At 42.6% G+C, this 21,678-nt stretch overlaps 1 protein-coding gene across 6 annotated transcripts in view; it reads left to right on the top strand.

Annotated features, from left to right (window-relative positions):
- The window catches only part of GARRE1 (granule associated Rac and RHOG effector 1), a 1,148,859-nt gene that overhangs the window by 22,916 nt on the left and 1,104,265 nt on the right, over nt 1-21,678 (top strand). For 3 of the 6 annotated variants that reach the window (XM_069639428.1, XM_069639436.1, XM_069639443.1), the window contains one exon: nt 20,763-20,901. The exons of the other annotated variants lie outside the window; for them this stretch is intronic. The gene's annotated coding sequence lies outside the window, so the exon portion shown is untranslated. The remainder of the gene's footprint in view (nt 1-20,762; nt 20,902-21,678) is intronic. 6 annotated transcript variants of the gene reach the window in all.

The following is a 21,678-nucleotide window of genomic DNA, read 5'->3' as shown; positions in this document are numbered from 1 at the left end:
GACCATCATCTCACGCCGCATGAAATCGTGACAGGCAGAAAGATGCACACGCGATTCACTCCCCAGACTGGAGCTAGATGTGATGCCCAGCCAACAGGAGAAGTGTTAGGATTGGAAATGCAAAACTAATTGAATTGCATGACATCTTGTCTTACTGTCATTTCAGGTCAGCTGCAGCGGCAAGAAGGGTGCAGGGCAGCACAGAACACAGGAGATACAACAAACACAGTTCTGGAATTACACATACCTCCCATATTCCCTGAGGACACAGTCCTGGTGAGAAACCACACAAGGAAAAAGTGGGTTGGAGCCGAGGTTTAACGGCCCCTTTAGAGTGGAGGACATTACACCCTCTGCGGTCAAGCTACAGGGAAGGAGAGCTTGGTTTTTTCTGGGCAACATCAAGCCATACGTCAGAGAAGACCCTCTGACCGCACCCCACCACGTAGAGACTACAGACAATGGGGAAGAACCACAGCAAGTGAAGGCGAGATCCATGGCGAGGATGAAGGACGCATGACCAGCAAAGCGGAGAAAAGGAACATTTTGTGCAAGTTGTGGCTCAAGTTGGACACTTCCTTTGAGCAAAATAAGGGGAAAGGACATAAAAACATTGACATGCTGTGCATCCTAGTTGCAGGGTGAAGAAGAAGTTCTGATCTATTTCGAGTTGGTATTGAGGTCCTACTCGTCATTGGTGGGAAGGATTACCAGCATAACGAGAGTTTCTTCAAGATCCTGAAAACGAAAAGACAATAAGGAGGCTGCTCATAGTGATTGCAGAGCAGTTTCCTTTGGTTCCGGAATGCAGGGAGTACAAGACAAATGTCCCTGTCACGAGAAGATAGCAGACTAGTTGGCAGCGTTTTCTTTCGCTTAATTGAAGACATGTGGGTAGACATGCCAGTGTTGATGTCGTCACTTTCATTAGAGACCCAGCAAACTCTGTCCAGTTGAGTATGCTCCTGCATGGTATCATAATGCAGGTCGAACTTTATAATCAACAACAGAATCACCAGAGAAGATCGTAAACTTTACGTCGAGGGACAGATCGTGAAGGTGTTGCCAAGGACTTTGCTCTTGTTTATGCTGACAAAAAAAGGCACAACGTCATCTGGAGCGAACAGATAAGAGACATTGACTGGGAACTGGTCTATTTTGAACACGCGAATTAAAAGATGTGCTGAACTTATTGCCTCATTTGGAACTCTCATTTTTAGAAGAGGAACTGTTTCCAGAGACGACGAGACAGTCTATTATTCAGACAAAAAGGATAAGCAGTTTAACATCTGTAACCTGCAACCAGAGATGGTAGAATCCAGATAAAAATGTCAAATGTTAGTATGTATTAAAAGTTAGTTTTCGTCCTTAAATGATCGAGATGGGGAAACCAGAGCAGTAATGTTGTCCTCCCTCATGAGCAGAGAACTACATACTGGCCAAGGAACAAATGCTGTAAATTCACTTGCAAATGTATTTATCATCATGTTACTGTCATTGACGCTTCAAACTGCATTTTTCATTGGTGCACAGAGCGTTCAGGTTCCCGTGCAACCACCTAATGATGTACGCATTCAACCTACAACGGTACCCAGACCTTACATAGTCATTCCAGTTCCTAGAAAGAATGAAAAAGGGACTGAACTTGAGATGGATGTGATAAATAATGACACACACACACACACACAAAACTTGTTGTAACAAATGAATTGCAACACCGGAGACAGGGTCGGCAAAGTAGACCCGAGAAGGGGTTGAGGGAAGGTACACATACACAAATAAGGGGCACATACACACCTGGTCTAGTGTCAATGAGTTCAGAATCACATTACAGAGAAAGGGGGAAGCTTGGACAAACAACAATGAGAGGTTCCACACCAAGAGAAGTTGAGAAACAGATGGAGAAAGCTGAACTGTTAAAGAGACGAGACTCTAGAGAATGAACAAATAGAGACAGCACCGACACGCACGCCTGATCCAGCGACGAAAGGGTCAAGCTTAAATCCTGCAAGACAATCAATTGCTAAGATACTGGCAGAATCAATATGGACATTTGTAAACTGGGTCAGAAAGAACCAGAAGGATAAAGAAAGACTTACCGAACTTTCTCCTACTCAACACAGACGAGAATGCCTGGATCATTGATGAAGATACCTGAGAATCCTCCAGCAAGCAGAAGCTATACATATGTGTTTAAGGATGTGGTTATAGCAACCTACAGGAAGACCTTAAGAATTAGGAGTACGCAAGAAGACAATAATGAATTGAACGATTACTTGGACAGCACAGCACACTTGGGTAACAACATATGGTACCAACACATGAAGGAAGTTGGAAGATGAACTTCAGAGGAAGAATACTTTGTGTGTGCACTACTACCTTACAGCATGGGGAAGTCAAAAATCTTTGTAGCTGTGTGCAGGCAGCACACTGGCTGTCGCACATAACAATGTGCAAGACCAGAGGTCAGTTCATGGGAAGTGATGCTTCACTCAAATGGGCAACTTTAACGACGGATCCAGATGAAGATGATTATGTATAAGACATAAAGACAAGAAACCATGGCAAAACAAAGAACATTGTGATAAGATATGAAAAGCCTGGAGTTAAAGGGTGGAAATCAGAAGAGAAACAAACAAAAAACAGAATGTCCAAGGGAAATCTCAGAAGAAGCGCAAAGAGGGAGGAACCGAGTTCAAATGCAAATCTGGAGAACAGTGCTTTCACCAGACAGATGGGAGAAAGGAGTTGTGATCTGCAGAGCATGGATGATCATTGGACACTATAAGGAAACCATTGAAAATGCACAGGGGATATGCAAATCATTATGGCCGAGGCTGGCAAGACTGCTAACATGGGTCGAAGACAGGAGGACCCCTACAGATAGTGCCATTAGAGAATTCCAAACTGTGCTTCAGAAACAATGGTCCAAGAAACATGGGAGAAAATAAGACTGTGGACGAATCTTCGATGCCACAGGAATGGTACATGGTACTGCCATGATCATGGATCATTATTGGGCATGTGGATCCAAAGCATATATTAGGTTGCCGAAGAATTGGGGAGGTATATGCACATTGGTGAATGTCCAAGTTCCGGCATTGGTGATTCCAAAAGGTGACTTGAATGTTGACATTTTCCTGAAAGCAGATGCTCACATGAAGAAGAGGAGATCTGTGGAACTGATGAGCCGAATTAAGCGAGAGAATTACTTCTCTGGCGAATCAGAAGAAGCCTTTCATGCAATCCCATATGAACACAGGTTGGTCAGCTTGACCTCATCAGTATTCATGCAATCCTGATGCCAAGAGTTCTGATTGGAGCAAATACTAAATGGTTGCAGATACCCAGATGGGAATTACTGCAGACCATCAACACAACAATTAAAAGGATTCAATGCAATCAAAAGAATTAAGAGCGATTCGACTAATGACTCTCCAGAGCAGCTATGTCCTAGACAGGATCAGAACTATCGATGGAGGTGTTTTTGCAAAAATCGGGGAATCATGTTGCACATTTATACCATCTCACGATAACGAAAATGGAACCTTAACAGAAGCCATAGGTATGCTGATGAAACTACAGAATCAGATGATTGATGAAGCTGACGATGTTAATGTCAACTCAGGATGAAAGCCCAAAGACCTGACGGATGAAGAAATAAGAGACTTTGTGAAGGCCAGTATTTATGCACCAGAGGGAACAATGTTTCGGTATCCGAAGAAGCATAGAAAATATGTGGGAAAATGGATCTATTGCAATCCAAGTGGAGAATGTCAACTAATGACATGAAACAAAGACGAGCATGTGAGAACAGCAGAATGTTTAAAGGGAGTGATAAAGATATGGACCCCAACTGAACATTTCTGCAGACCTAGATGTCCAGATCCAGAGGAGGACAGAAAGGTGAGCGCAAAGAAAGAAGTAGGAGTGGTCGATGAATCGCCCAGAGGGGGGAGCGAAGAGGAAGTGCCAGACATCAACCGCACTCCAGCCACCCCCTTCAAAGTGCCAGGAACATTCACACCAAGATATGTGACGCATAGAGCACAAATAAACCAGCAGAGAGCCACAGCCGGGCTCTGCCCAGTGCCTATCGGAATAAGAGCACCTATTGAAGCACTGACACCTAAGCAAACCTGGACATTAAGGTACCCACTGAGAAATCCATATCTACAGACACGACAAAGGGATGTTTGTCAAAATGGAATACCCGAAGAAGTCAAGAAGATAATAAAAGAAGATGACTGGTGATGTCATGAGAGATCGGACTGACACACAGTATATAATGACCCAAGAATGCTGATAAGGAGACGAAATGCCATGGATAAATGACATCTTGGGCCTAAGGTAAAACAATTGATTTCAAGATTAAGAAACTTATGCCATATGCACAATAAAGACATTAAGCCAGTTTAAACGTGTACATGCGCAGGAAACCGCAAGAAGCGAAGAAATCGTGAAGCTTGCTTATGTTTATTAGTAAAATAAGTTGCGGAAAGCGCCAACTATACATATCTACCTCAAAGCACTTTATAGATGAGTGAGGTTACTAAAGGCCTCAATAGAAGAGGGCCAGAGCAGACAATTCAAGAATTAAAGACAGAGAGAAACCCTGCTGAAGGTAACTATGCAAGGAAACCAAGGTCGTGTCAGGCTGGAATAGGCTAGCAATGCCTACGTTTAAAGAGACAAAATAACAAGAGTCTCCTGTTCAGCAAGGTCGAGATAAGCCACAGATGGTAAACGACTGACGGAAGTAAATCAAATACACGAAATTGCATGAAGAAGAGGCCTGTTTCACAGTGTCCTAGTCACGTGGCAAGGAAGGCAGAAAGGGATGGGACTTTCAGATCTATGCATGGAGCCTTGTCGTACCCATACTCCTTAAACTTTCTCAGACCAAGAAGCCGACTCGAGGCCAAACTACAAAGCAGTAATTGACACACGGCCACTGCGGTGATGAATGGTTGTAAAATAAATTGGAGGGAAGCAGGGGTGCAGACTCACTCCATGCATCTGGCTCATTATTCTGCATGCTGCTAAGCGCAAGTGGAAAAGTATGTGTGGGCTCCATGCCAACCCAGTCATAGTGGACTATGTCATCTAGGGTCCTATAGAAAGTAGAGCCAATGGGGAATCATACTTTTTGTGACGTTTACAGTGGCCAGTTTGAAGGAAAGCTTTAGTTGCCCCATCCGATATTATCCAATCCCCTCTCCCCGTTACCATATACAGATATAGTACCTATGTTAAAGTTACCTTCCCATAACCAATCAAGTTGCATGTTAGGTTTTTAAGGGTACACGTCAATGATGATGAGTTTTTGGTATAAATGTTGTTTTTCTGAATTTAAGTGGAGTTTAAGCGAGAAAGAAGTTTGAGTGGTTGCTGATGTTCACTGAACTCCCCGTTTTCTGTCCGTGTCATTAAGCGGACTCCCATTGCCAAACTATTGAGTTGTCATTATTATTTGATGCAAGAGTACGAATCTGCATCCCCATCTATCTCGAGGGTGCTGCTACTAATCTTAAAGGGTTTTTTGGAGACCCCCAATCTTATGGGCTGGCTGGGGTCCATCCAGTTCACAATTTCTTGCAATCTGACTGAAAAATGCAATTTGACAAGGTACTTTACCACCCTTTACCATGCCATTGCATTTATTGAAGTGTGAGGTGATATAATTATATTCACATGTTGAACAGTTCTCACTGTGCCTGTAACATAACCAGTATTTTAAAATGATCATATTAGAGCGTCAGTTATGGGGAATAGTTCATCGTCCAGGTGGGTGCCAGCACAGTACTTGGGCAAGGAGGATAGCTTGGGAAGAAGACCATGGGGTTGATGCGGGAGGAGTCTGGCATTTAGCACAATATAAATATATAAACACCAAAGTAACATCCGTTCCCGGCACATGTATTTTGGTACACTTGGTAAAAATGGAGGAGTTGGCTTCAAAGGTTTTGACGTATAGAGTTATTAATGACCTAGTAATGTCCTCTGCAAACTCCCCACACCAGTTTCTGCATAATACATGTGGATCACAGAAGTGTACCAAAAAGTAGGAATTATTATAGGAAAGCCAAACGTTTGTAACGCTTAAGTGCATAAAAGTAAGGAGTTCCTCTAGGTAGGGCTGGTCATTCGGATTTTCCAGGATCTGAGAGCTGGCCAAATGTCTTCTGTGAGATACCTGAAGGTGTCTCCCTAGCTAGCCCCCGGGGATCTGTCATCCAGGTGGCCAGGACACGGCTATTGCTTCCTGGGGCTGGACCAGTGAGGGAGGATCACCTGCATGGGGGTCCTTGGGGAGTGGGACACCGGGCAAGACGTGGTATTCCCCTTCTTCTTTCTACAGTTTCCCCATCCTACCACGTAGGATATTCCAAAACACTGCCCCCACACACCCTTTTTTTCCACACAAACACTTTTGCACAACATGAAAGACAACAGACTAACACCAGGGCTGTTTACTTGACGTGTCCCAATACCAGGGTCAGGCTGTAGACCAGATCACGCACACCTGGCGGCCTTTTCTCTTCCCCACAGGGATAAAAGGTGGAGCGCAAGAGCACAGTACGAGCAAGGCAGACCGCACGACTTAAGAGCTAACTTAGCCCGGCAGTTCAAGAGGAGGAGAAAGGCGGTGCAGACCGAGAAGGTGACAAGGGGAGAGTTGACCTTGCCCTTTCCGACCAAGGCCTGTGGAAGGTGGTCATTCCCCAAAACAGAGATCCCAGACTCAGAATAAATGGACACACCCCAGTAGGGAATGAGACCAGGCGAAAGATTGCAAGTTGAACAAAGTTTATATCAGGCAAAATATGCATGCAGAGGACTCTGCTGCTCTGAGAGCGCTCTGCCAAATGATACATGAACAGTACATTATAAAGCGAAAATACGTCATGATATACAGTGTGAAGCTAACAATCGTTCATTGGTGGGACCCTATGGCGCATTATGTAACAATATACAGTGCCAGATTCCAATTGGTTTCTAAGGCTGGGGCGGTCTGCGGGCATGTGGGTCAGCTGGGCTCATCTCCGCGGGGTTGAAGGTCCGGCTAGGTCTACAAGATGTAACTGTTCTTGCTAATACTACACAATAATTATTGGCATGCAAAGAGTAATGTTGGGCATAAACCTTATAACAGAATGAGGGGTTGCCTATAAATCGTGGGCAAACATATACACATTCTTACCCGAGGCCTTTTTGGGGGCAGGGGTGCAGTGGTCTCTCTCTTGGGGGTTTTGATCTGTGATTCATTCTCCCTGGCAGCTCATGGTTCAAACGGATGGATTGATGGGCGTTAGGCCACAGAAAATAGCGTTAGTCCACAGAGAATATATGATCACACAGGATTACGTATATGCGGGGCAATCTGGGGTGGCCCGTGGGGATGGCTCTTACAAACAGTTACATGAAAGGAGAATAGAGGGGCAAAAGTCTGAGCAGGCAGTAATTTCTAAAGTGAGGGTCGCAGGAGCAGGTTGTGGAGACTGATGAATACACAAGTTAAGATCTGACCCGGTCACATACATGGCAATGAGCTCAAAGGAAGAGAAGGAATACTGTATCTATTTGCAACAATTTACGCCTGGGCGTCCGTGAGAAAAGGGCTTGTGCAGCGCAGACAGTGGAGGACGTGATGGGGGTTGTAAGAGCTGGCTGTGCGCGGCGCTGGACGATGGGAGAGTAGGCCTTTTAGAGATCATTGTGCGGCCTAATACAAAGATGGAGTCTGGGGTGATGCAAAATGGAGTCTGAATCATCCAATGGCTTCCTTCCACTGTCGTCAGAGGAAAGACAAGAGGGACGTCTCCCCGCGATGGGATGAGAAATATACTTCTTTCATTCCCCAATTATTTTCATTCATAGAAATTCTGTGAATGTATCTGGCGTCAAGTAGTTTTTATGAATGTAGAGTTCCATTTGCATGGCACTCTTCCTTGCTGGCGGATACAATGACATTCCAGGATGTTTGAAACGTTTATTTGACGCTTACTGCAATGCTTTGTTTACAGTAAACATCAAATAAGTTTCATTGTATGTGGCTGGCAGTAGTGCACCAAACATGAAGTGGGCTTTTGGTGACATGCACCGTTTCACAGAAACTGCTAGCAATATTTGTGTCCCTCATCACCATGGGTCGAGAATATTTCTGTTAGGTTGATTAGGTAAACGTAAGTTAATCGCCCGGTAAGTCTAGAGGGAATTTAATGAATTTGTGACTCCTGTGTATTTTATTAATATTTCGCACACTGTAGCAAACAAAGTGATTGATTGAGCCCTTTGTTCTCTTGAAATAATAGTTCAATTTCTATTTGCAACATTTGGCAGAATGCTATATCAGCCAGTGATTGTGACTTCATGACCAGTCAATACGAGGCAATCTGGCGTTCTGAGCTGCAGAAGTAGTGGGAGTGGTTATGTCTTTGGTAAATGTTGGCATGCAATTGTGGCCCTAGTGAACCAAAGTGTAACTAACCATAAATCTATTCTAGAAAACCAATCATGTAAAGCTGAAGAAAGAGTAGACCCCCTTTCATCCCTGTGTATTTTACGCCACAGGTTAGTGAGAGGTAGCTGACCCATACATTCAATAATTAGTGGATTGTAAATGGGACCCATTAGAGGTTGATGCACTATGCATGTTGTCATCAATGACCGCGTTAAAATCCCTGGCCACTAGAAATTCATATCCCACAACATTCCTGCTTTTAGTTGATACGGATTTGAGACAATCATTTGTCTACTTTTGGGGCACAGCTATTCACAGTGACTCAAGAGGCAATTACTTTGCTGTTTAGTAGAATATATCTACCCTCTGGATCTACCGTTCTTAATACCTGTATATTGTGCATTGCAGTGAATAAGGATGATCACACTGCAAGAGTAATTTGAGTACCCCGAATATTATCTTCAATTCCCCAACTTTTGGCTAATGTCTCATGCTTCTCTCTCTCGAAAGGTGGGTTTCCTGTAGAAGCGCTGCATCACTTTGTGGTTTCAGATGGGTCACAATTTTTCAGGATTTAAATGGATTATTAAGTCCCCTAACATTCTATTTTAAATAAATCTGCATATTGCCATTGATATTAAGTTCCGATTGGTCTTGGAAAGGTATTGCGTGTCCTAGCAAAAATTTCTCAAAACTAGTCAGCATTGTATATCAATTATAAAATCCTAGAGGTCCATAATAGAATAAACTCCCCTTCAAATACCCTCTCCCACTAATACATCCCCAACAACCAGTGTTCAGCACACTAAACCCATGGCAAAAAAGGCCCATTTCCAACAAAGACAACCTTTGCAAGTGGAGGGGTAGCTTATGTGGCAGTCATCCATTAATTGTTCACTCATACGGCTTGGGGATACCTAACGTTCCCATTCCCAGTCTTAATATTAAAGGTGCACTGAATGTAGAACTCGGACACTTCACTATACTCTCATTGTCCAATCACAACATCGTACAATTTTAGCTGTCTTAGCTAGAGAGTTCTACGGTTAACTACAATTAAGCCTTACATCTTTTGTGCCCACCGCTTAATTAAATAGAGTTCAATTTTCTGATATTATTTGTGACGAACTGCAAGGCATCCTCTGAATTCATGAATACATGGGGTTTGTTACAGTGTATTATTTTCAGTTTAACCAGAAAAAGCCAAACATATTGCACTTGATGCTCCCAAAAATATTGCACTTGATGCTCCGATTACCTTTTCCTCTATGTCAAAACATTTCCTGGCCTACTGGAACAATGGGCTGTAGTTTGGAGAGCTCATTAGTTTGGATGATTGGTAGAAGAGGTCTCCTTTCTCCCTTGCATCACAAAGGATTAGACCCAGGTCCCTGTAATAAAAATAAATAAATTACTAAATGGTTCTTGGTGGAGAGGGGGGACGGGAAGAGGCCCTTTCCATTTGTAAGTGCTGAGGAAAATGCTGTGGTAACCAGTAAATCTGGCTTCATTTCTTCAAGGAATAGTTGCATAGACCTTGTTTGAGTGTATTCCAGTCACGCAAGGATATGCATGTGGTTGCGCCAGGAACCGTTATCCAACTAGTAATTTTTTGCTTTGACATTTTTCATCTGTTGTAGATCAGTTAGTTGCTAATGTGTTACTTCCTCTGTTACTGATAAACTTTGTTCTTCTGCAATCCTAGTAAAAAGTTGTTTGACTTTAGAATCTATTTTTTGGTCCATATTGCCATGTAGCTGCAATTGTTGGATCATGCTGGCAAGTGAGTTATCACCATTTGGCGTATCTGATAGGGATGAACCAAACTCTCCTTCAGTCTTTGCCCTAACAGTCTTTTTGTGTGCTTCTTGCAAAATTGTCCAACTTCCCCTGTTTCTTAGCCGGCGCTGATTTTCCCAGCAGTGGTATACCGATTCCACAAGCTTCTAATAGCCACCCTACACTAATCTTCGCAAGTTAATACCAATTACAATGGATATATATATCTGTTATTGTGATTCTCTCAAGTATTGCTTACAGAATGACAATACAATCCAGCTCTCGAGAGAAACCCGTTGATTCAAGTATGATGTACTACTCGTTTGCAACTATCTCTTCGATGCTTATTGTTACTTACTACAATCGGACTGCGACAGCCCAGACTCGGTACAGAAGAATTAGGGTAGCCATACCAACTATAAATTGATGTTTATTCGCAGTACACAGATCCAGATGCCTCTTATTAAATACCACGTTCTTATCTGTTCACTGTCGGACAGTTTTTCCAGGATGTACGCACATTGTGGCTCAAGCCCGTTTCATATATTTTATAACCATCCCTTCCTCAATTTCTTACTTGCTGGAGGGCGCATTTGTCAGGCTGGTTACCCCCCATGAGCAGCATTTCATCCCTGTGTCATTCCATGTAATGTGTCTCGAACAGCCCAGGATTCCCCGCTCATTTCGCTCTTCCAATAAGTTCCTCTCTCTCTGCACTCAGGTTTAACATCCCAGACCTGAGCACCCTGTTAAAGCTCTGTTCCCCAATCTTTACCTCTGGCACATGCTCACGGTCTCTGGACCTGCACCATTCTTTTCGGCTTCTCCCTATTGGTCTGCATTTCGGCCTGTCATTATTATCTGCTTGGCACAACTGAAACCACAAAGGACCGCCTTCATTTAATCTCATAATATTCACCATCTTTGTCTTCTGGCAGTCTCCGTACTTGGCCCATCCGGTGTAAACATTTATAAAAGTTACTGCCTGCGAAAGAATCATTAAAAAAATAAATAAAGATATTTAGATGAGGAACTGAGCTCGCTCAGTAAGTGGCCATCTTCCTTGACCGCTCAACCACGCCCCCGAGAAACTAACATTTTGATCGCATGCTGATGCTTTTTGAGCCAGGCATCAAAAGCAAGAAAGGCATACCCAAAGCGGTTCTGCTTGTATGCGCTAATGATTCTATGCCATTTAGCAAATTTTACATGAGGTAAGTGTCCTTACATTTTGGCTTGGAAAGTTTTGCTTACAGTTAAAAGCTAAATGGTAAACCTTTTCGAATTTAGATACCGTAGTTAAATTTTATATTTCTGGGAGAGGGTAATAAAAATGGTTGAAGTATGGAGTGGCCTTAATCTTAAAGCTACATTCCTTAATTTTGATAGATGGTTTGAAAGCAAACTGCCGAGCTAGTCTGGAACATCCCTCAGAAGAGGGTGTCTTTGCTGAGATGTGGGGTTTGACTAAGCCATATTAAAAGAAAAAGGAAGTAATGATAAGGGGTGGTTCTGGGTTTTAATAGTGAACTCCTTCAATTTAAAAATGATTAATGATAGGGTGATGGCCTCTTGCAATACACAAGGGTTTACTTATGCAATGGGGACAATGTCCCCTTGGAATACAGAAAGAAGGTAGTACGATGGGGTTAAATCAGTTCACATCTTATGAAGGTGTGAGTGAAGGTCTAGGTTTATTAATGCAGACTTCTACTATGAAGGAAACTTGATGACTTAAACAAGTTGGAAGTGCCCCAAAAAATATTTGATTCTACCATCGTAAAAGCAAGACCAGATATGTGAAAAAGTCATAGATAATTGAACAGGAGTTGATCCAATAGTAACAAAGTAGTCCTCGCCGTTGCAAAAAAATATTGAAACTGGCAAAAATATTATTAGAAAACCAAGAAATATGACAAATGAAATATCGATCATAACATCAAGCGATTTTGGCACATTGTCGCTGAGGAGAAAGTGAGCATGTTTTTTCCAAAGCATGATACAATTCCTATGACTCCTTGCTAGTCAGTGACATACCTGAAAATCTAACGTGTCGTATATGGAAATATAAAACCCTTTTGACATAGAACCAAGATATAATATTTAATCTTGAACCATTTAGCCCAGATGGCTTTTGTAATTTAATCGTAAGGTTCTCTGTGCATTTGGCCTTGGTATTGAAAATCGTATTTGGGGTTATAAGTAGGACATGAAAGATTCTATCAAGTTGGCATAAATACCTATTTATAACCAGCATTAGCAAAGCCAACAGTTTGAGCTTTTGTGTGGGTATGGCATAGAACCTTCTTGGCACTGATATAAAGGTCCAACTGGCCCTAAGATCGCAACCGTGGGAAAGTGGTGTGATTAATGGGCATATGGTAGTACTTGGCAAATAGCCTATTCACTACCTCAAGCCAAAACTGTTGGCTTTATCGTTGCTTGTTTTTAACAGGACTTCAGTGCGTGGACAAGATACAAATCAAGAGGCTGAAGGCGCACTTGGTGAAGACGCTTTTATTACACCAGTAGCCATTTACAGCTGCAAATACGCCATTAACTCTCAGCAGACTGCTTAGAAAAACCAATGACAGCCTAACGTTTGATATTACTGCTTGATAGACGAAGCTCAAATAGATCCCAACAGGATGTGTTTTGGGCTGGAATGGGGACGTAGTGGGTGGAAATGGCCAAAGGGATTAGAATGGCCATGGGTGGGTAAATAAAATGCACACAAGCTGTGTGTCCCTCCTCACATGTCATCTCCCTCCTACATGTACACCACTGCAACATATTTTGCTTAGGAATTCATGGTGACAACAAGTAAGACGGACACATGTGATCACATTTCAAGGGTGTTTATTGAACAATGAATACTGTATGCAGGTTGGAGAAATGCCTAATCTAAGATGGGAGCAAGCGTCAAATATCAAATGAAAATAAAGCACTCCTAGTGGTGTTGTGTCGAAATAAAATGGCCTATACTAAGAAACCCATTGCCAAACTTCACAACTAATACCAAAAAGGCGTGTGGGATAGTTCTCAAGAAAAGAAAGAAGTGTTCTAACATAATCTGTCGGGATGCAGTAGCCTGGGTCTCTCTTCCCCCACGGTTTTGACACAGAATGGAGCTTGGAGCACAATACAGTCTTGGGCTTTTCTAGCACGAGATGACAGTTCAGCTTTTAACCCTCGAGCTTTCAGTTATCGGGGCCATCGCTCGCCAAGTCTCGTTTCACTAGAAAGTCTCTTGCCTTTGGGGACCCGACGTGTTCAAACAACAAAACAAAAGTTGCTTTAACAAATGAAAATTCTTTTCTAAGGTTCGTTGGGTGGTGGGTCCACCCCTGGATCGCCCTCTGTCGGGCTCAGACCCCTCTTGCCTTTTTATCTTCTCAGTTGATGGCTTCACCCTGGATCTCCCTTGGTCGGGCTCAGATCCCTCGCCTCTTGCAGGATTTCTTCTCCCTCAATGTCTTTTTCTTGGGTGATGGCTTCACCCATGGATCTCCCTTGGTCTGGCTTGGACCCCTCTTTACTTCACATTTGTCCAATATCGTTTGGTATTGCTTCCTTTTCTTTCATAGTGCTTGTAGATTAAAGTTCGATTTGTACTGGGATTTTACTTGACCCTCTGTATGACCACTCGCTGGCCCTCCTACGGCCTTCTGGTACTTGTAGTTTCTCTCATATGGAGCTCGATCAGAGTATCTTGAGTTAGCACCCACGTGGTGCCGCTTTCCCTCTGTAGCTGGTTTTCCCCTTTACACTGTTAACAGTTCATTCACAGTTTATCAGCTTTGGTTCAAAACTTGCCACTTTGCGATTCTCACTCATCACAGCCCGGTTCTTATCGGCTTTCCCCTCGACTCGCTGGCTGTGTCGAACCGCTTGGCTGTTGGCTTTCTGGATTCAAGGCTGGTTCCATGGGCGCGGGAGCTTCCTCCGCCTGTGCTTTTCGGCATAGTTTTGCCACATGTACCGTTGATATCTGCTGCAGGACACTTGTGCTATTGTTCGTGGTCTTAGGCTCTCTTCTACGAAGGCTCCACGTGCCTGGGACGAAAAGGGCAAGGTCACTTCACTCCTCGCCGCCCTCTCGCTTTTCTCCTTCTTTTGAACTGCTGCATGGTAGCCATCTCGTTGTTGTCTGCTGTACTCGCTTTGCTTGTACTATGCTCTCTGGCCCCACCTTTTATCCCTGTGGGCAAAAGGAAGGGTTGTCAGGTGTGTGTGATTTAAGTCAATTGCCTGACTGTGCCTGACCCTTGTGTCGGGACATGTCGGCTAAACCGGTTTTACATCAGTCCATTGTCTTGGGTGTAAAAAATGATTTGTGACGTAAAAAGGGGTGGAGGGGGGGGGTTGGAGTGTCAGAGTATCCTACAGCACAGCAAAAGGAAGTGTGTAAGTTTGTGTAATGGACGAGAAGGAACGGGATGAAGAACAACATAGTGGATGGTGGTAACAGTAGTGTTCTGTCATAGTAGGTTGGTATTTTGGACAATGAAAATCAGAGGGACAGGATTGGAGGGTTTGCAGGGTATGCAGGAATAGCTGGGGCCATGACCTAAAAAAAGGGGATTGTGGGAATTGTAGTGTTTTGTCTGATCAGTTTGGGAATGCGGAATATGATAATCGGAGGAACGGAAAGAAGAAGCATAGGGAGTATTTGAATGGAGACCAGCGAAACAAGGATTTTGGGAGAAATGCTTTTTAGCTGTAACCGGGTTTGGGACCTTGGAGGATTGATTACGTACCTCGGGGTTGTTGGATCGCGGCCAGAGAGATCTAATGGGAGGAAGGGAGGCAGATGCAATGCAGCCCATGATAGCCTCGGATATCTTGCCTTTCTCTCCTTCTCTGGCACAATACTGCATCTTACCTGGGGTATTCCCCCTAGCATAATCCCAGGTTCCCCTACCCAGGTGATCCTCCCCCACTGGTCCACCCCAGGAACTGGATCCAACAGCGATGGCTGTGTCCTGGCCAACTGAATAAGGGGTCCTTGAGGTCTTACTGGGAGAATACCCTCAGGTTTCTCACAGGTGCCCAAAATAGCCTAATCTAAAAAAAGAGAAGGGGGTAAACCGTAGGATTTATGGGTCAATTGCTCCCCAGATGCACTGAGCAAAAAGAGTGTGTGGAACAAGAGGGTGTCTTGTTGTTCTGCTAAACAGACTTTTTAGACATGAACATCCAGTATTAACATCTTGACCCTTAACATGATGGCAAGAAAGAGAAATCAAGTGCCGTATAAATGGTATTTAAAACAAAAAGTAGAGGTGGGTAAGAGCATTGAAATATTTAAGCTTATTACATGACAATAAATTAGTTTGGACTGGGCTTTGTGTGACTGTCGAGAATAAATACAAACTCATGGCTAAATTAATGCAATTACAACCCCAATATGTTTGAAGTTGCAGATTGCCGTCTGGTGTCACTACCCCAGATTTATGATATAGGTATGGTTTTGTTATCACTAGTGATTCAATCATATACTGCATCAGGCCAGCACAGTCAAAAATGGAGAAAGCGTTGAAACACTGCACCGACAAATCTTTTGATTTTTAGTTTCTTTTTTCAATTAATTGCACTGACAGCTCCTTGATATTACACTTATTTATTTGCTTGTTGTATACAATTCTTTAATCCTCTTTAACCTGTTAGTGGGAAATCCTGTTGTAGTTCAAGGCCTTGTTCAGGGCATCATTTATCAGGAGCATGTGTGATGCATGTGAAATGACCACTACAAAAAATGTCCGACACCGCCTTTAATGAAGAGGTAGCCATTTTGGAGCGTGCTTTCCTCAAGACCCCCTCTGCTTGGGGAGTCTCTACCGAGAAACTTTCCCTCAAACCCTGCCCTTTAGGAAGAGATTTTCTTCAGTTGGTAGTGGTCTGCTCCTACAAGAGTGCCCTTAACATTAGCTCTAATTTGCTACTGCACCTTAACCACTAAACTTTGTGGCCCCATGGCTCAGTCGTCCTTAATATAAGCTGATGCTTGGTGATTTATACACATGACCGGCTGCCCCCCCATTCGTTCCAAACCATCCTCTGAGGAGCAGTTTTTAAGTAAACTTCAAAACCTGGCGACTTCTCAGCTGTGAAAGGTTTCTTTCGTGACCTACATACTCTTGTTTGGGGTTATGCCTCAGGACCTCCACCCTGGAATAGCCTTTTACACCAGCCTTGCACATACAGGCTACTCCAGTCTTTTTTGATCAGTGCATTCTGTTTTGACTGAGCCTGCCCCCTTCCTAGGCACCTCCTCGAGTTCTGCAGCCGCTTCTGCACCACCTAACCCAGCAGCTGTGTTGGGGGCACTCGCCTCCACTTACAGCTTCCCAGGTGTAGACCCTTCCATTTCAACTCCAGTTGAGACCGTTCAGGAGTTGACACGTAAGTCAACTTAGAGGAGAGGATAGTCTGTCTTCGGTTGGATCGTTTTAAGATCATGTCTCAGCCATGATGACATTTTTAGCTTTCCTCTTGGCGGACACTACTTCGGGCCGATCAGGAGATCTTAACAGGAGTCCTCTCTAATGGGGTAGGTGGGCACGCTGGCATTTCCTTGCAGGGGGATGCGATGTTGGTAGCCCACATTTTGTCATTTACCTCTTTTAATACCAGTGCAAAATTTATAAAAATATATCCACCTGCAATATTTGTTCTCACCACATAGAATCTCTGCCTTGCCCCTGAATCCCCAGTCCATCTCATTGGTGGTGACCATGGCAGCAATGTAGTGCAGGTCTTCATCCTCAGCATCCTCTTTCTCTGCACTTAATACAGCAGGGCAAAGTGCTTGATGTGATGGGTAAATTGCAATTTAAGTTTTTAATAGACTTTGGCTAGCTGGCCTTTGCATCAGAGTTACAATCGTTGGACATAAAAACATAGGTAGAAAGGCAATACATGGGTAGAAAGGCACAACAATATAAAATGAATACAACGTTTGCACTCTTTAAAATCCTACTGGAAGGCAATAGGTCAGATCCAAAAGAACTGGACAGAGAGACCCAGCATTACTGCAGCCTGAGACGCTTGAAAAAAACGCAATGACTGAACTTCACTCAAAATTACATGAATTGCTTCACTCAAAATTACATGAATTGCTTTACCAATGTAGTTCGGGCCATGTTATCCAGTTATTAGATGATTCCTGAGCTTGACTATGTTAGTCCAACATTGTATGATCTAGTACTATCTTCCGGTTGGATGTGTATTTTGCTCAGTTCTTACAAAACAGCAGCCGACAATTAAGCAGTCTTTTATTAATCGAAGAACATACCCTATGGAATACGTTCAAATCATGTGGCCTTATAAGCAGTTGACCCAACTCATGATGCAGGCATGCCAGAGGTTTGTTTCTTAAAGCATCTCTTAGTTTATCACTGGTTTCTCCAAGTTGTTAATGTTTTATGCTCTTTTTTTTATCATGGAGTACTTCTTTTAGTCTCTTTACAATTGATGGCATTTGAGCTTCCCATGGATGGGGGTTCCTTTTTAAGCAGGCATAGGTAGCTTCTGGCAAAAAGTTCTATCAAAGTGACGATAGGACTATGTTGAACACATAATTGAAAGGAGTCGGGTTTGGAAGGACCCTTCTACCATATGCTGCCTTTCCTCTATCTGTATTTATATTTCTAATTACTAAGATATTCTGATAACGTGTTTATCCCATGTTCTCTTATAGTTCTGTTGCTCTTAAAATTCAAAACTCTAGAGCTACTTCAAGAACTTGCCTAAGCGCCTCGGATTGCCTTCTCTGAAACCTTTACCACATTTTTGTCTCAATGCGTATGGGCCTGTAGTGAAAAGCTTCTTGCATCCTCTGCCGAAGGCTGTATGAGGGAGTTCACTGTTACTGATCTTTGTTTCACAGCCCTACCACAGTATTCACCGTAATTTGCAGGCTTAGTTTTCTTTCCTGCAGAGCTTGACAACTTCAGTTTGCACAACCAAGGTGGGGACAGCCCGTTGGCTGCAATCAAATTTGCTGAATTTTCCAGTGCAAGATCATGAACTGCTTTTAATGGATTTGTGATGGTTTTAGACTCCAGTTCTCGTCTATGGCTTGCTTCCTCTGTCTTCCCGCCCTCATCTTTCAATACCGCCTTCTTCTTGCACTCCTCATTTTTATATATATATTTATAGGAGCCAGCTCTATGTAGCTTGTATCATGTGGGTCACCATTTGCATTTAGATCGATATATTTAAGGTTGTATATAGTCACGCTGCTTGATGAGATCTTGTAGCAGGTATTCTTTTAGAATACCAAACTTGATGTTCTTGGCCCACTGCTGTAACTACCAGAAACGTGTATGGCAAAGATGGCTGGAATAGATTACGTTGTTATGCTTCAATGAGAATATGTGATAGATAAAACTATTTACCTAAATTTGGCTTTGCATATTCCACAGAAAAGTTCAGAGGATTTGATGTGGCAGTAATTAGTTGAGAGGTGTCTAACGTTAAGCAATTATTACCTTTTGGGACTAAGTCAAACAGTTGAAGTCAAGACGGACTCATGGTCACTCACCACATTTTGAAATCTGCCTGTCGCCATGTTGACACTGCTGTTCCTTTGGAGTGAACATAAAAACGAGGCTTTGCTGCATGTTACAAAATTCAAGAGGCCTAAGGCAAAGGTCTCCACTTACTGAAGTAGTGGTTTAGGCACAAAACACCTCCTGCACTATTGAAGTATACACCATAGCACACTGTTTATGCCGTGTATGGGACAGGGCAGGGGTCTGCAACCTTTGAATATCCAAAGATCTTGGACTACAACTCCTGTTGGTCCTAGCCAGCACATTAAATGGTAATGGATCATGAGTCATCATTCAAAACATCTGGATCGCTGCTGGTTAGAGACCTCTGTGCTAGGGAGTGCCATTTGTTAAGAAAAGTGTTGGGGATTTGATGCCAACCGATAGCTTTCGACTAAAGGGGAATTGTATGACTCTTCCTGCAGCTTTTTGTAAATTGTTTTTTAAATGTAATAATTTCTAGTGTTGTTGAATATAATGTGCGTTTATGACTTGCATTTTTTATGTTACGTTGTCTTATATTGTGCATCATTACCACCACTTTGGCAGTCTCCGGGCACACTCGTGGCTCTGCTAGAAAGAGGGCAGGCTGTGTTAGTGAGGGTAGAAGGATAGGATAGGTTCAGACCCAGGAGAAACTGACGTCTGTGTATGTTGTCTTGCGTGAGAGTTGGTTGTATGACCTGGCGTGTTGTATCCGTAAGGGTAAGACTCCATGCCTCGTATTACGTTATTAATCCAATTTGTTATAATAACACATTAAAACAAATCCCATAGAGGACCATTTATTTTGTAAATACATAGTTTAAAATAATACACACACATTTTAAAAACATTTCCTATTAAATTAACACTAGCTAAGTATTGAAGGTAGAACCTGCAGCTCCACGATAGGCAGCTTGAAAGCTGTGCTGTACTCGTCTTCTCTTATACACGATGTCTGACTCTAATCAGCCTGAAACAAATCAGAGAGCAAAGAGGCAGAAAGGTGGTGGGCGGTTACTAAGGAGAATGATAGAAGAGCATACAAGTTGCTGGAGCTCTTGACCAAGGTGATATCTAATATTGCTGCGATCAAGATGAAACGGTTTGCCTCCGAGGAGAGGTATGTTGAATTGTCCACCAGAGTTGATTCTGTGGAGGGTCGTTTGACTTCAATAGATGGAGTTACCCAGAAGATGGCTGAGCAAATTAGAGACTTATATCTGCAAAATAAGAAGCTGTCTATCAATCTCTGAGCAGGAAAACGTTTCCAGGAGGACCAATGTTCACATTGCTGGATTTCCTGAAAATATAGAGAAAGATTGTCCAGTTGATTTTTTGGAGATGAACTTGTTTAAATTACTCCATTTGGATCTCAAAACGTCCCTGGAAATGGAAAGGGCGCATAGATCCCTTGGTCCAAAGTTAACTATTTGGCAGAGGCCAGGACACTGTTGTAACATTTTTGAGATTCCCCATCAAGGAGTTGATTTTGAAAAGGGCTTGGGAGTTGGGAGGCTTTGCTTGGGGAGGTAATAAGATACATTTTTGGAGATTTGAGCAGAGATGTTTTGGAAAAAAGGTCGTCTTTTACTATGACTAAAGAGAAAGCGAGAAACAAAAACTTAAAATATTACATGATTTACCCTGCAATTTGTAGAGTGGTTCTGGATGGCCAAGTTCACTCTTTTGCTGATCATCGCAGTGCTGAAGACTTTTTTATCAGACTTGGGCCAAGAGCCCATGGAGGAATGAGCAACTACACAAAGGAATTTAGTTGCGTTAAAGAAGAAGAGATGACTTCTTTTATGTTTTAGGCACATTAGATAGCCCTTGGATGATTTTTAAGTACTAGAATATATATACTGTATTTTATTCTGTTTATTATAACTTTGTTGGATGGCGTTGGTTTATTTATTTTATTAATACCAGCATTTTTGTTGACATGAAACCGGTTTCTTGCTTGTTTTCTTTTTCAGTCAGTGACGTTGCACGCAGGAGAGGGAATCGGATAGAATAAGAAACCCTGCAGCGTTGCCACTTTGATTGGCTGAGTGGAGGTCAATAACGATTTCCACGTGATAATACTGCTTAGTTCCTGAAAATATACCAGTTGAGGTAATCTTCTACATGATTTAAAAGAAGAAGACATATTTGATGCCAACCAGAATTCGAACTGAGCTGAATTCAAAACTAATTAATGCAAAAGATTGTGTTTTTATTGTCATCCTCTGTAATTTAGGTTGCTAATGATAGTGATGCTTCATGCATTCTGTCGCAGGTTCATGCTGGTACTTCATCCGCTTTTGACGAATGATTAACTTCTAAATATTTCACAGCCATTTTAAATTAAGCCCATTAACGAAACCTATAACGCTGAGGTCATTCTATTGTCTTTTCAATGCATGATGAAACTCGGTTTCAACCTTTTTGGCTTTGCCTTTGTTGTCAAAAATCACTCTTCTGGATAAATCCCTTTCTTTTTGGCCCTTTCATCAGTCAGCCCAGCCACAGGTTTTCCAGCTCACCATGTTTGAATAAATGTACATATGCTGGATGTTTATTCTCTGGACTTCGATGACTGAAGACACATTTTATATTTTCATGCTATCATATAGGTGTAATAAGTGTAATTTAACATACTCCTGTGGTGAAACATGGTGGCGATGATACTTTTATATTATGGCCATAGAATGGCTTTCAATTTTTGCATTGCCTGTACTATGTATTTGTGTTACCTTTTGGAGCCACCTCTTTAATGTGTCGCTAGGATTACATTCAGCAACCACGTTTGTTATTGGAATTAGAGTTTATTGTATCATTCAGTAATTCAGTACGTGTGGCTTTCTGAAAGTGGAGTCCTATGTGGCAAATTAGTGTGGAGGCCGTATGGTT

The sequence above is a fragment of the Ambystoma mexicanum genome, chromosome 1q (genome assembly GCF_040938575.1).
Source record: "Ambystoma mexicanum isolate Mex_15411 chromosome 1q, UKY_AmexF1_1, whole genome shotgun sequence".
NCBI classification, from domain to species: Eukaryota; Metazoa; Chordata; class Amphibia; order Caudata; family Ambystomatidae; genus Ambystoma; species Ambystoma mexicanum.
The sequence above is the reverse complement of the archived record's forward strand: the minus strand, read 5'-3'. Positions and strand labels throughout refer to the sequence as shown.